The sequence below is a fragment of the Eufriesea mexicana genome, unplaced genomic scaffold (assembly GCF_001483705.2).
Source record: "Eufriesea mexicana isolate 0111107269 unplaced genomic scaffold, ASM148370v2 scaffold5561, whole genome shotgun sequence".
Taxonomy (NCBI): Eukaryota; Metazoa; Arthropoda; class Insecta; order Hymenoptera; family Apidae; genus Eufriesea; species Eufriesea mexicana.
The window spans coordinates 621,508-637,344 of record NW_016913558.1 but is presented as its reverse complement, the minus strand read 5'-3'; the positions used below and the strand labels follow the sequence as shown (position 1 = coordinate 637,344).

General features: G+C 36.6%; 1 protein-coding gene across 1 annotated transcript in view; it reads left to right on the top strand.

Annotated features, from left to right (window-relative positions):
• Mxd (MAX dimerization protein) overlaps positions 1 to 15,837 on the top strand; it is a 431,559-nt gene that overhangs the window by 90,250 nt on the left and 325,472 nt on the right. The gene's annotated exons all lie outside the window — the stretch shown is intronic.

Here is a 15,837-nt window from a genome sequence, read left to right as displayed (position 1 = left end):
TTGATTCCCTCGAACGATCCTTCCCCCCACCACCACCCTCGAGATTGGACCCTTGTTCGTCTTCTGGCTCCCGGACAACGTGGCTCCTTCTCCTAATTTTTTAAACCTCCCCCCCCCCCCCCCTCGTAATTTTTCCAAGCAATTCCACCTTGCTTTTTTATTTTTGAGATCCTCGAAATTCGTTTTTCTCGTGGCATTGGTTAAAATAAATTTTGTAATATCAAGAAATAATTTTTGGTTTTTCCTCATAAGTTTTTTGGGTAATTTTTATTATTTTTCTTGGAGATGTAATTTTTTTTTAGACGATATTTGAGGATTTTTGGTTATGTTTTTGGCGGATTTTTATTATTTTGAGAAGTTAATTTTTCGTGGAGTGGAAACAGGGTTTTAGATTGGAAAAATTTCTTTCCTACCATTATTATGCAAACATGTAAATTTTCCTGTCTCACTGGATGGTCATATTCGCAACTGTACTTTTACTTCCGCGTTCATTATGCAGAAGGCGTGATGAAATGGCGAATGAAATGCGGATTTCTCGCAGTGGAAAACGTTATTTTAGAATCTTTGGCGAAAATCGAATTTTTGAACTTATAATAGCCTCATATTTTTTAAACCTCGACATAAAAAGAAAACGAAAAGAAAAATATAAATTCTATTAATTATTTCAAAATAATTTTGTATATTATATTTATCGATTGTTATTAATATTTTGCTATTTTAAAAGAATGATTTCATTTATCTATTTATTATTGATTGATTATTATTGATTTTTGTGTTAAAATTTGTATAAACTATAGTTTCTGTATTAATTATTTCAAAATAATTTTCTATATTATAATTTTCGATTATGATTAACGTCTTGCAATTTTCAAAAAATTATTTCAATTTTCTTTTTATTACCAACTAATGATTTTTCTATTAAGATATTTATAAACTATAGTTTCTGTATTAATTATTTGAAAATAATTTTCTATATTATAATTTTCGATTATGATTAATGTCTTGCAATTTTTAAAATATTATTTTGATTTTCTTTTTATTACCAGCTAATGATCTTTGTATCGTGACTTTAATAATTGTTATTACGGTTAAGACATTAATAAAAATGATTATGGTATAGCGCGTATATCGATAAAGTGATTAATAAAATTAGGTTAGTAGCTGAAATAAAGTGGAAAATAAAATCGGTGACGAGGGTTCAGAATAGGTAACACGAAATATATTAGTACGATAATCGCAGTAGGTATAACGCCGCCTTGTTCGCATGATTGCCGCAATTCAGCATGCTGCCACCCATACTAATTCGTTCGCCTTAAGTCTGTGCCGCTACAAATGAATACAAATGATAGAAACGCTAAGAATAGTAATATAATTACTACAAAGATTAAGCAATTTCGAATTTCACCTGTCCTCATTTTTATTACAATATCTTTTTCACTTTCTCCATAAAAAAAAAAGAAAAATATTTTAAATTTCGTATCCAACCTTCTAATCATTTTTATCATAATGTCTCAATCGATCCTAGATCATTTACATATATTTCGCAAATTTTTGTAATAATATCCAGATATATAATAATTTAATCCTATTTTCCTAAATTAATTTGAATCCTAATTAATTAGGATTATTATTACTCTTAGTATTAATATCTAATTATCACTATTAGGATTTTCCCAGTAATATCCAAAATTGTAATATTTTTTAATTTATCGTTTCTATGTTGAATTTAATTTTCATCAAATTTCTCGAATTTTATCTGTCAGTAGTTTCCAGGATCATTATTTTTTCTGAAGCCACCCAAAATTAGTTACACTTATTTTACATATTTTACATATTTTTTTCAGTAACATCCAAATATATAATAATTCAGCCCTATTTTCCTAAATTATTTAAGATCCTAATTAATTGGAATTTTTACTATTGTTACTATTAATATTTAATTGTCGCTATTAGGATTTTCCCAGTAATATCAAAAATTGTAATATTTTTTAATTTATCGTTTTCATGTTGAATTTAATTTTCATCAAATTTCTTCCATTTTATCCGTCAGTAGTTTCCAGGATCGTTATTTTTCGCAAAGCCTGGGAGAAATCCGTAACACTCGAAATTGCAACCCAGCAGAGCTCTCGCCTGCCAGCAGCAGCAGCAACCGGTAGCAAAACTTGCGAAAAGAAAGCTTTAGCCGAGGTACACGCCGGACTCGGTGTTATCTCGAAGATAAGGGAGAAAATGGGCGAGAAAGTTGCGCAGAGCCCTCTTTCTCCCGCGACGGTCTAAATAAAAATAGAGCCCGGACTCTGGTCCAGGTCCGTGGCTCGGAATAAAGTTGGAATCCGACTCATTAAATCTTCCATCGAACCGAATCGTTCGGTCACTGGCTGAACAATTGGCCGCTTTGAAGGCCCTGATCCCACGGAAATCGATTCAATAGCCCTTTGAGAGGGCGGTCAGGGGGTGAGAGCTTCTTGCGGTCTTCGGCGCGGCCTCGACGTCATAATTTATCGCGTCTGGTTCCGTTCTGCGATGAAAACGCGACGTTGAACGTTTTTCCTTCCAATCCGGCGAAACGAGCTTCCACGTGCTCGTGGATTGATACTTTTTCGGCTGGCAGACACTCGGCTGGGTTAAGGGTGGATAAGTAGCTTCTGCAGTTGGGTTAGGTTAGGCACTATTAGGGTTTGGAGGTTTGTCTTCGTTCTTGAGCTGTATCTGAGCTATATCGATTGTGTGCTAGTGGAATATAGTAATTTTGTGGAGATTTCGTGTATTCTTTGATTAATTATTCGAAATATTTTTTAATTATTATAGGTGGATTCGATTAAGTAAATTCTGAAGTTAGGTTAGGTTAGATGTTATTGGGGTTTGGAGGTCTCTGTATTTGTTGATCTTGGGCTGTGCATATGGATTGTGTGCTAGGGGAATATAGTAATTTTAGGGAGATTTAGTGTATTCTCTGATTAATTATTGGAAATATTTTTTAATTATTATAAGTGGATTCGATTAAATAAATTCTGAAGGTAGGCTAAGTAAATTCTGAAGATAGGTTAGGTTAGATATTATTGGGGTTTGGAGATCTCTATATTTGTCGATCTTGGGCTGTGCATATGGATTGTGTGCTAGGGGAATATAGTAATTTTAGGGAGACTTAGCGTATTCTCTGATTAATAATTGGAAATACTTTTTAATTATTATAGGTGCATTCAATTAAGGGTGCTTAAGTAATTTCTGAAGTTAGGTTAGGTTAGATATTATTAGAATTTGGAGTTCTCTGTATTTGTTGATCTTGGGCTGTGCATATAGATTGTGTGCTAGGGGAATATAGTAATTTTAAGGAGATTTAGTGTATTCTTTGATTAATTATTGGAAATATTTTTTAATTATTATAGGTGGATTCGATTAAGGGTGCTTAAGTAATTTCTGAAGTTAGGTTAGGTTAGTTATTATTAGAATTTGGAGGTCTCTATATTTGTTGATCTTGGGCTATGTATATAGATTGTGTGCTAGTGGAATATACTAATTTTGTGGTGGTTTAGTGTATTCTCTGATTAATTATTGGAAATATTTTTTAATTATTACAGATAAAGGTCAGAATGCTTAGGTAGTTTCTGGAGTTAGATTAGGTTAGATATTATTATGACTCGAGCATCAGTAAAATAAAATAGTTTTACGCAGGATTAGTGTATTTTTTAAATTAATTATAAATTCTTACTATTAAACACAGGTAGAATTCACGACAAATAATTTTTAAAACATAATCAAACATGACCAAATCACTCCGCAATTTTTGAATATTAAACACACGTAGAATTCATGACAAATAATTTTTCATCCCTTTAAATTCTCAAACATAGCATAATCAAATTTTTAACCAATTTTTGAATATTATACACACATATTATTTATGCCAAATAATTTTTGTCCCTTTTAATTCCCAAGAAATAGCACGATCAAGTCACTGTCCAATTTTTGAATAGCAAACACTGGAATTCACTTTAAACTATCGTAATCTCATACGATCTTCCAAGTTACCGTGGCTCTAGAATGCGAGAGGATCCAAAAATTTGCGCTTTAATCCCCGTCTTCCTCGATTCTCCGCAGTCTCCTCGCGAATACAAATCGCGCACGTGATTTACGACTCCGGCCGAAACAATCCACGCACTTTGCAGAGCCAACGTCCACCCTAGCCAATCAAATTACCCGAAAAGCCGAAACGGAATCCAGAGAAGCACCGGCCAAGTGTCCCCTACCGAAGGAGCTCTTACATCAGACGGATTAACGATTTCTCCTTAATTGATTGATTTGTGCAAATAACCAGCGGCCTTGACCGCGAGCTAAAATCAGCCACGACACGCTCTCACGCCCACACGAATCGGACCACACGTAGAGCAAGGTTTCTCAACCCTTTTTGGCTTATGACACCCCTTTCAACATACCAAACCTTCGTGGCCGTCTCTCAGATTTGATTTAATTATTTACTGGCCTGCTCGGGTCTTTCATCGTCGATTTATCGGCTTGGGATTTTAACGTCAGCACAATTATTGCAATCATCATCGACGCGTTGGTCGTTCTCATTGTTCCGTCATCGTCGTGAAATTTCATCTACGAATTCGCTCGTTCGAACTCGTCCATTTCCGGCTCGCGATCCTCGACTTCCGGTCTCGCCGATCTTGATTTATTCCTTCGATTCGGGTTCACAGACGTGCAAATGATCTAGACACGTTTCTAAATCTCTATCCTTAACTTCTTCCCCGTCGAAATAAAATTTTTTAATAATTATTTACATAGCAATTTCATAACATTTTGGTAATAACTATATTCTAATATTTCTTTGTAAAAATATTCTAATATTTTAATATTTATCATAAAAATATTCCAATGATTTCTAGAAATATTCGAATATTCGTCACGAAAATATTTTAACCCTATTTTGATGATATATATATATATATATTTATTAATAACCATAATTTTATTAATCTGTTCGTAAACAGTAATTAATCTTTCTAAATCGATCATTAATCATTATCAATTAATATGTATTGATATACTCGATAATCATTTTTTTTATTACTATGTGTATGCTTCCATATTGAATTCTTTATTCTTCGTATATACATATAAAAAAAAGAAAGAAAAAAAAGATGAAAAAAGTAAATTCGAAATTAATATTAAAGTTTCTTGAAATTCAAAATCATATTTATTATTATTATCATTATCATCATCATTATTATTGTTGTTGTTATTGTTATTATTATTATCATTATTCTTGTTGCTGTTATTGTTGTTATTATTATTATTATCTATGTTGCTGATGCTGCTGTTGCCGTCGTCGTCATCGTGGTTGTTGTTGTTGTTGTTGTTATATGAAGAATGATTTTTATCGTATAATTATAATATATTATAATTTGTCTTGCTTTCACTGTACATTTATGTCTTCCACGATGTACTATAGCAATAAATTTAATAATTTACATAAAATAGAAAAATTGTATTTATATTGTAATGTACATTCTTAATTGTTATTAATATCGATTACATGTCAGCGTCAAAACATGGTGACGGTTTTCACGAGATAAAAAGGCACGCGTAAGGGTCAAAAATCATTGCGGATGGTTCGAAAAATATTTTCTCTCGAGTCTCTCTCGATCTCCGACCGAACGTGAAATATCGAATTTTTATCGGAACGCGCCACCTTACGTAACACCGCGATATAAAATAATTTGCAACTTTCGATCTTCCACCGACGTGCATTAATTTTAATATCGGCCCGGAGAAAAAGAAAAACTGCCGATTAAACTAATCTGCAAATTTCCAAGTATTAATACCATGCTATTATTCGCTATCATTTCTATCTAAATGGCCTTCCATCGTATTGCCTTTAATATATTATTACTCGTTATCATCCCTATCTAAATGTCACCTGCCCCCTTCAGCCTACTCCGCGACAATTATCGCAAACTACCCTGGACTCTACGATCCACGTCGAATCGGGGTAGTTTCGCGAACGACTTATCTGAAAATTGCGAGGAAAAAGATCGCCGAACTTAATTCCTTTTACCCAGATTCACCCCCCTTATCGTTTCGCACTGTTTACATTGGGACACGCGTGCGCCATTGGCTATCACGGTGATCTAAATTATCATCACCCTCGTTAGCTTGCACCCCGTTCCGAGCTGCCCCCACAGCTGTATAATCGCTCGTTCTTTTTCTGTTCCAGGTGAGTGTGTTTCATTCAACTTCTCCGCGGCCGAGAAATTGATAAAGAGCCCCGAGATCGAGGTACAGTTCCTTCAACCCTCTATGCTCTTTTTCCACCCTCGATAACAGTCTTGGCACGACGTTGAATATTAATTCCGCTACTCGGTCCAGATCGAACGAAGAAGTTTTTTAAGAAGATTTTATTTATGGGAAATTTCTTTGCTGTCTTTTGATAGTTCGGTATACGTTCCATGTGTATTCTGTATGAAATTTTTCGTGATCCAGAATGGGAAGGGGATTCTTGATTGGGTAGACGTAGGATTTAAGTTGTTCACGAGAGACTATTTTTTAAGAAATTAATAAAATTCTAAAATTGTTGAAAATATTTTTATGAATGAAATCGATACTTTCGAAATGATTATTTTTTAAGAAATTAATAAAATTCTAAAATTGTTGAAAATATTTTTATGAATGAAATCGATATTTTCGAAATGAATTGTTGATTTGTCTTTACGAAATATTTCGTGATCTAGAATGGGAAGGGGAGTCTTGATCAGGTAAAACTAGGACTCGGGTAGTTATATCTGAAATGATTTTAATAAATTAATAAAATTTTGGAATTGTTAAAAATATTTTTATGGACGGAACTGATGTTTTCTAAATGGATTGTTGATTTGTCTTCTTTACGAAATATTTCGTGATCTAGAATGGGAAGGGGATTCTTGATTGGGTAGACGTAGGATTTAAGTTGTTCACGAGAGACTTTTTTAAGAAATTAATAAAATTCTAGAATTGTTGAAAATATTTTTATGAATGAAATCGATATTTTCGAAATGAATTGTCGATTTGTCTTCTTTACGAAATATTTCGTGACCTAGAATGGGAAGGGGAGTCTTGATCAGGTAAAACTAGGACTCGGGTAGTTATATCTGAAATGATTTTAATAAATTAATAAAATTTTGGAATTGTTAAAAATATTTTTATGGACGGAACTGATGTTTTCTAAATGGATTGTTGATTTGTCTTCTTTACGAAATATTTCGTGATCTAGAATGGGAAGGGGAGTCTTGATCAGGTAAAACTAGGACTCGGGTAGTTATATCTGAAATGATTTTAATAAATTAATAAAATTTTGAAATTATTAAAAATATTTTTATGAACGAAACTGATGTTTCCTAAATGGATTGTTGATTTGTCTTCTTTACGAAATATTTCGCGATCTAGAATATGGGAAGAGAATTCTTGATCTAGAACTAGGATTCAGGTTGCTCAGAAGAGACTATCTTTTAAGAAATTATTAAGACTTCAAAATTGTTGAAAATATTTTTATGAATGAAACTAATATTTTCTAAATGAATTATTGATCTCCTTAATTAAGGTATATTTTTGAACAGAATTTTTTTGGATATAAGAGGGATTTATTGGCTTTGAGAGCCCCAAATGTGTAGACACAGTAGATATCATGGAGACATAAGAGACTTCTACCTACCTTAGAATTTTGGTCATTTTAATCTAAGTTATTTTAATATTACTATTTAATTATTTAACAAAGAGATCACAAAATTTTTAGAAATAAAATTTATATTTTATTGAACGATATATTTTAGCAAAGAATTAAGCTCAGGGTAGCACTGACGAGCCTTCCATTCGAAGCTCAGGGGACTCTCAAAAATTTAGGAATTTCAAAATTATCCCTAATTCTCGAATTTTTATAATTCAAACTACCTGAGCATCATAATATCATAAGTAATCATTTCTAACCCAACTATAGAAGCTCAGGGGACTCCCAAAAATTTAGGAATTTCAACACTATCTCTAATTCTAGAATTTTGATAACTCAAATCACCTCCATCGTCACACTATCCTAAAGAACCATTGATGAGCTAACTATAGAAGCTCAGGGGACTCCAAAAGACTCAGGAATCCCAATTCTGTCCCTAATTATTAAATTTTAATAATTCAAATCACTTCAAACTTCACACTATTCTAAAGAACCACTGGTAAGTCAACCATAAAAGCTCAGGAGACCCGAAAAGTCTTGAGAATTCCAAAAATTTTGTAAATTTAAATCACTACCTCACAATATTGCCAAATAAACGTCAAAATTTTGCCAAAAGACCACGTGTCCTCCTTTCCACTCTCATTACTTTAGCCAAAAACCGCGAATGAGACGAACCCAGCCATCAGCTAGGACCTCATCCATAAAACGTCCATTTTCTCCCGTTCGTCTAACCCCAAACGTGACTTCCGTTCTTCAAACATCCAGTTGCCTTCTTACTCCTGTGTCTCTCAGAACGGATATCCTCGGGGACCAGAGGCAGCGCCACTGTCGCTGAGGAAGAAACCTCTTGGTCTCCTGCAAAGATGGCTGTTCGAATTCGTCAGTCGCGTGTTTCCCGTGGAAAACGATTCTTCTTTCCACGACGACTGTTCCCTTCTCGTCTTTCTTCTTCTCCTTTCCACCTCCGGGTCGTTTTAACGAGACGGCGAGGTCTCGTTTCCCTGCGCAAATCCAGCAGGATCTCTCGGAGACGACGATTCTCGTCGGGGATATTGGAATTTCGAAAATCCTCCGCGACGACGGTGGCCAGCGACGACTTTGCATTCGAAAGAAATCCCTCGAAACTGGTGGCCAGCTTCCGTTTTCCTCTGCTTCTACGTTCACTTACTCGTAGGTCTCGCGAGCGATGCAATATCTTCTCATTTGCATTCTTATGCCTGGATGATCGATAATTGATGCGTGTGCTGAGACGGTATCGTGGTTGAGATATAGCGAGATTGGAGATTAGACTCTTGGATAGAGTGTATGTTGGTGTATAGGGTAGTAGATCTGCTTTGAGTTCTGGTCAGTTCGTTGGAAGGTTTTCATAACGTGATTGGGGAGCTGGGGTATTTGCTGATGTATTTTCTATGGGATTGTTGGGTTGGACATGTCAGGGATGGTTGAGTGCTGTATTTAGAGATACTAATTAATATTTTGGGATGGCAGATCTATTTGAATCCTCGATCAGTTTGCTCTAATAATTTTTAGAATGTGGGATGTGTGATTAGCAAGTTAGGGTACCTGCTGATCTCTTTTCTATGGGATTGTTGGGCTGGACATGTCAGGGATAGTCGAACGATGTCTTCAGAGATACTGATTAATATTTTGAGGCTCTGAATCTACTTAAATCTTTAGCAAGTTTGCTCTAATAATTTTTGGAACATGAGGTGTCTGATTAGATAGTTAGGGTACCTGTTGAACTCTTTACTCTGGGATTGTTGGGTTGGACATGTCAGGGATAGTTGAGTGCTGTCTTTAGAGACATTAATTAATATTTTGGGACGATAGATGTATTTGGATCTTTGATCAGTTAGCTCTAATAATTTTTAAAACATGGGATATGTGATTAGGTAGTTAGGGTACCTGCTAATCTCTTTTTTTATGAGATTGATAGGTTGGACATGTTAGGAATAGTTGAACCATGTTTTCAGAGATACTGATTGATGTTTTGGGACGATAGATGTACTTCTATCCTTAATCCGTTTGCTCTAATAATTTTTAGAACGTGAGATGTGTTAAATAGTTAGGGTATCTTCCAATCTCTTTTCTCTGAGATTCTTGGGTTGGACATGTCAGGGATAGTTGACCGATGTTGTCATAAGTACTGATTAATATTTTGGGGCTGTGGATCTACTTGAATCCTTGATCAGTTTGCTCTAATAATTTTTAGACCGTGAGATATCTGATTAGATAGTTAGGGTACCTGTTGATCCCTTTACTCTGGGATTGTTGGATTGGAGATGACAGCAATAGTTGAGTGCTGTCTTCATAGATACTGATTGATGTTTTGAGACTGTAGATTTACTTGGATCTTTGGTCAGTTTGCTCTAATAATTTTTAGAACGTGACATGTCTGATTAAGTAGTTAGAGTACCTGCTGATCCATTTTCTTTAGGATTATTGGATCGGAGATGACAGAGATAGGTGTAAGTGTCTTGTGCAATTTTAGGAATTGGTTTATAAGTGTTCTGAGACGAAACTGGACCAAATTAGTATCTCGAAGTGAGAAATGAACAAAAATCACTGATCCCTAGAGTACATCATGATTAACTTCTTAAAAAAGCATTGTAGATTATCGTTTAAGGAACAAACCCATTACGTACCCTCAGATGTACCTCCCTAATCACCACCAACGTCTTTAAACTCTTCAAATTCATCCCTAACCTCAAATTTTCATCTCCTCTTCTGATTTTCCTAGTCGTTTTCTAGCCTCTGTCCCATTTGCTCACCAAGTGACTCGCGTCGACTCGTTCCTTGGATGATTTGGAATAGATCATCCGGTCCCTGTAGGCTGACAGTCGGTTTTCTTAGCGTTTCCTTTTCACCGTGGCCAGACAGCTTGGTCGACAATCAGCGACGACGCCTGGAGCTAGTAAGTCAGACACCATCCTCCGTCTGCACCTCTTTTCCTCTCTTTTACGGCTGTTCGCCTTCGCCATGCCGGAGATACTGATCGTCGAGTGGCCATCGTCGCGATTCCACCCCTTTAACTGATCTCTGCCTGGGCTGTTTGAAGCTGGCTCAGTCGATGCTCCTCTCTCAGGTCTTCAACGCCAATGGACCGGATTGCCTGGGAATTTCGCCCATTGCCAAGTAATTACCGGCTGTACCACGCAACGACAGGGATAAGAAGGGAACAACCCTTCGGGCTAAATAACGCAATTCTGCCGCGGCTACCCTCGAGCTCGAATTAAAGTAGCTCGCGCATGTACCACCGACACCCCTCCGCAGAGACGGTTCAGGCAAATGGCTCGCTTGGTGGCTGGGTTTGCTTCTGGGAAACGTTCGGAAACACGCGTGAGGGATGGTAATGGTGTCTCGAGCGTCGATGAGTTTTGCTCTTCGGATGATGGCTTCTCTTTTCAGAGCCACGAGTGAGCTCTAACAAGGTGAGGGCTGGATTTACTTTTGGTCAGGTGAATAGATGCTTGGGATAGTTTGGGAGAGTATGACAGGGAGATGGAATTGGGATTTTGATTTGGGAACTTGATTTGCAGATCTGGAGACTTCTGTCTCAGTTAGGGGGCTGACTTTGGTGGAATGTATAGTACATTCGTCTATAATCAGGTAAATAGATGTTTAGAGAAGTTTGGAGGTGTATGAAAGAGGGATGGTATTAGAGATCTGACTTGGGACCTTGATTTGGAGCCTTCTTTCTTAGTTAGGGGACTGACTTTGATTGGATGTATAGTATATTTGCCTATGATTAGGTAAATGGATGTTTGAAGAAGTTTGGAGGTGTATGAAAGAGGGATGGTATTAGAGATCTGACTTGGGACCTTGATTTGGAGCCTTCTTTCTTAGTTAGGGGACTGACTTTGGTGGGATGAATAGTACATTCGTCTATAATCAGGCGAATGGATGTTTGAAGAGGTTTGAAGATGTATGAAAGAGGGATGGAATTGGAGTTCTGATTTGGAACCTTGATTTGGAGCCTTCTTTCTCAGTTAGGGAACTGACATTGGTGGAGTGTATAGTATATTCGTCTATGATCAGGTAAATAGATGTTTGGAGAAGTTTGGAGGTGTATGAAAGATGGATGGTATTAGAGATCTGATTTGAGATCTTGATTTGGGGTCTTCTTTCTTAGTTAGGGGACTGACTTTGGTGGGATGAATAGTACATTCGTCTATGATTAGGCGAATGGATGTTTGAAGAGGTTTGAAGATGTATGAAAGAGGGATGGAACTGAAGTTCTGATTCGGGGTCTTCTTTCTTAGTTAGGGGACTGACTTTGGTGGAATGTATAGTACATTCATCTATGATTAGGTAAATGGATGTTTGAAGAGGTTTGAAGGAATATGTGAGAAAGATGAGATTAGTATCCTGGTTTGGAGATTTGATTTGAAAATCTGGAGATTGCTTTCTCAGACAGGAGGCTAATTGTGGTGGGATAAATAGCATATTCGTTTTTGATCAGATGAATGGATGTTTGGAGAGGTTTGGAGGTGTATGTGAGAGAGATGAGACTAGTGTTTTGGCTTGGAGACTTGATTTGCGGATCTGGAGACCTCTTTCTCAATTAGGAGGCTGACTTTGATGAAATGAATGGTAGATTTGTTATCTAGTAGACGAATGGATGTTTGGAGAGGTTTGGAGGTGTATGTGACATAAATGAGGCTAGTATTCTGGCTTGGAGACTTGATTTCTTCCTCAAAAACAGGAATGCATTTTGGTAAGATGAAGATTAAATTGGTTGTTCAATGTTTGAAGTTGTTTGAGGGCGAATCTAGCCTTGATTCTCCTGTCAGTCTTAAGAATGACTTTTGCTAAAGGAATGGTAGTTTCCTTTCTAACCAGATTCCTGAATATTTAACATAATTTGAGAACTAGTCCCAATTTTCTTTTTCCAATAATTCTATTGAAACGAGCATTGAATTCTTGCTCGGTATCGAAGATGTTTGACGTGGTTTGAAACCGTATGTACTATAATCGAACTGGTGTTCAGGCTGAGAGACTCGATTTCAATTTTGAAACAATGAGTGTCAATTTTTAATCAAGTTGACCGATGTTTGAAGTGGTTTGAAGGCTTGCTAAATACCCTTCTTGTTCTCCCAATAATCACAAACAGGATTTCTCGCATATCTCAACAAAGTCACGCGACAAACATCGTTCTATAACCTAATAGAATAACAAATTTAGAAATTGTTTATCGGAAACATCCTCGAAATTCTCCTTAAACCAACAGATCTCGCGACTTACCCCGAAAAATCTCTGTTCACCTGTTTAGAATACCAAATTTCATCGAGATATCGGTTCTAATCCCGGCGTGAAGGGTGCGCGATTAAGTGTCGCGTGCAAACAAGGGCGAAGATGAAACGTAAGCGGGGCCGCGCTGGTACTCGGAGCGGAACCGAGCGGAGTGGCGGTAACTAACGAGCGCTCGCGTGTTCAGCAAGTCTGAATTAAGTAAACATAATTCGCCGAAACCGTACAGCGCCGGCCGATACGTGATAGAAGCCTTACAGCGTGGCATTAACACGCTTCGTTCCTGCACCGGGGCGACACCTTCAAAACGCGGGAAGCTTGCCCTTCGCGAGACACCTTCCACTTGACAGTCCTTAGGACTTGGGAAACCGTGTTGCCTACAGGATACGCATCTTCAACCTGCAATTTTGCTAAAATTAAAAAAGATAAGAAGTCAATAAGGCTTATGAGGGAAGACTATACCTATATACTCAATATCCGAGCAGATTTTCTAAATTTTATTCTGAAGAAGATGACAGGAAAGAAGGAAATAAGGCTATGAGGGAAGACTATACCTATATACTCAATATCCGAGCAGATTTTCTTAATTTTATTCCGGAGAAAATGACAGGACTTCTTGAGCAGAGCTCACAGTATCCTCACAGAGTTCCAGCATTGAATTCTTGCTCGATATCGAAGATGTTTGACTTGGTTTGAAGCCGTATGTAGTATAGTCGAACCGGTATTCAGGCTGAGAGACTCGATTTCAATTTTTAGACACTGAGTGCCAATTTTTAATCAGGTTCACCGATGTTTGAAGTGGTTTGAAATGCATATAAGTCCATATAAATCCATCTATATCTCTTTGTTCTCGTTGCAAATCGTCTTAATAGCTGTATAATCAACGCAGAAGGGAAATATTTTTTAACAAATCGATTTCCCAAAGACTTATCAATCGCGGAGCAAGTGGAACCACCGTCAGATCCATCTGGAAGGTACGTAGGACACTCGGAGGCCCTAATTCCTGTCAGAGGCTACGGGAACTACGTGGACATTTGTGAAAATCCTCGCGAAACCTAAGAAGCGTCGGGATCTCTCACGTTTATTTCATTTGAAACGTTCAGTGGCCCGTCACAAGCGATTCCTATTACCGTCATAGTCTCCGATAGCTGGCGATTCGCTCGATAACGTTGCAGCCATGGACGCGTGAGTGCCGGCCAGAGAGCTATTTTTCACGGCGCTGATCGGGAACGATATTCACCGTTCGGGTATTAACGTAGTTTCATGCTAATGCCTGGCCGATTCTCGATTGAATCTGGCGAATGATCATCATTTCCTATCAGCGGCGGCTCGTTAATTCTCCCAGTAACGAAGGCAAATGTTGCGAGCCGCGTTATTTGCACGGTATATCCCGGTTTGCGTTCAATTAAACCGAACGATCCAGGTCTCGCGCAACCGGCCTTTCCACGTTCCCGATTTAATTTCCTAAATATTTCCCAGTTATCCTTTCAGCATCTGTCCACGTCCAGTGTCTTCCATTGATGCCGCGAGTGGTGTTTAGAGATGGAGTAACTCTAGGGTGCTTTGTATTGTTGGCCTGCTGTGAGTCTTCACGAGAAAGGCTAGCTTGGTTTGGTCCTTTTGATGTATTTCGTATTATACTTCAAATTAGCTACGTGTCTTCTTCGTGAAGAGATCTTCTAGCTTGGTTTGGTCCTTTGAATACTCGAAATAGTCTGTTTCATTTTTGGGATATTTTATATTAAAGATTAGCTGTGAGTTTTATTTATGAAGAGGTCTTTTAGCTTGATTTGGTTCTTTGGATACTCAAAATAGTATGTCTGATTTTTAGGGTACTTCATACTTCAAATTAGGTACTAGTCTTCTGCGTGAAGATCTTTTATCTTGGTTTGGTCCTGTGAATATTCAAATTAATCTGTTTGATTTTTAGAGTACTCGTGTTATAAATTAATTATGAGATTCTTCGAGAAAAGGTCTTCAATCTTACTTTGGTCTTCTGAATATTCGAAATAATTTGTCTAATTTTCAGGGAACTTTGTTAAAAATTAAGAGTTTTCTTCGTGAAGTAGTCTGTCTTGGTTTAGTCCTTTAAATACTCAAAATAGTTCGTTTTATTTTTAGATTACTTTATATGGAAGATTAACTGTGAGTCTTCTTCATGAAGAGGTCTTTTAGCTTGAATACTCAAAATAGTATGTCTGATTTTTAGGACACTTCATATTAAAAATTTGCTATGAGACTTCTTTATGATAAAGATTGCCTTTATTTGTGAATCTCTTTCATCAAGAATTTTCGTCTTCTATCTTAAATTTGATCCTTTAAATACTGAAAATAGTATGTCTGATTTTTAGGGCACTTGATATTAAAAATTAGCTGAGTCTTCTTTATGAGAAAGACTATCTTTACTTTTAGGATATTTTATATTAAAAATTAGCTTTTCATCATCTTTTTCATCAAAAGGTCTTCTATCTTGGATTGGTCCTTTGAATATTCAAAATAGTTTGTCAGATTTTTGGCGACTTTGTATTAAAAATTAGCTAGCTATGAGGAAGGCTATCTTAATTTGATCCTTTGGATATTTAGAATGGTCTGTTTAATTTTTAGAATACTCTGTGTTACCAATTACTTACTAGTCTTCTTTACGAGGAGTTCTTCTATCTTGGTTTGGTGCTTTGAATATTCAGAATAGTTTTTCTGATTTTTAGGATTCTTCATACTCTAAAGTAGCTATTAGTCTTCTCCATGAAGAGGTCTTCTATCTTGGTGTAGTTCTTTGAATATTCCAAATATTGTCTGATTTTTAGGGTACTGCATATTAAAAATTAGGTATGAGTCTTCCTCATGAAGAAGTCATTTATTTTGTTTTGGTGTTTTGGATATTTAGAATG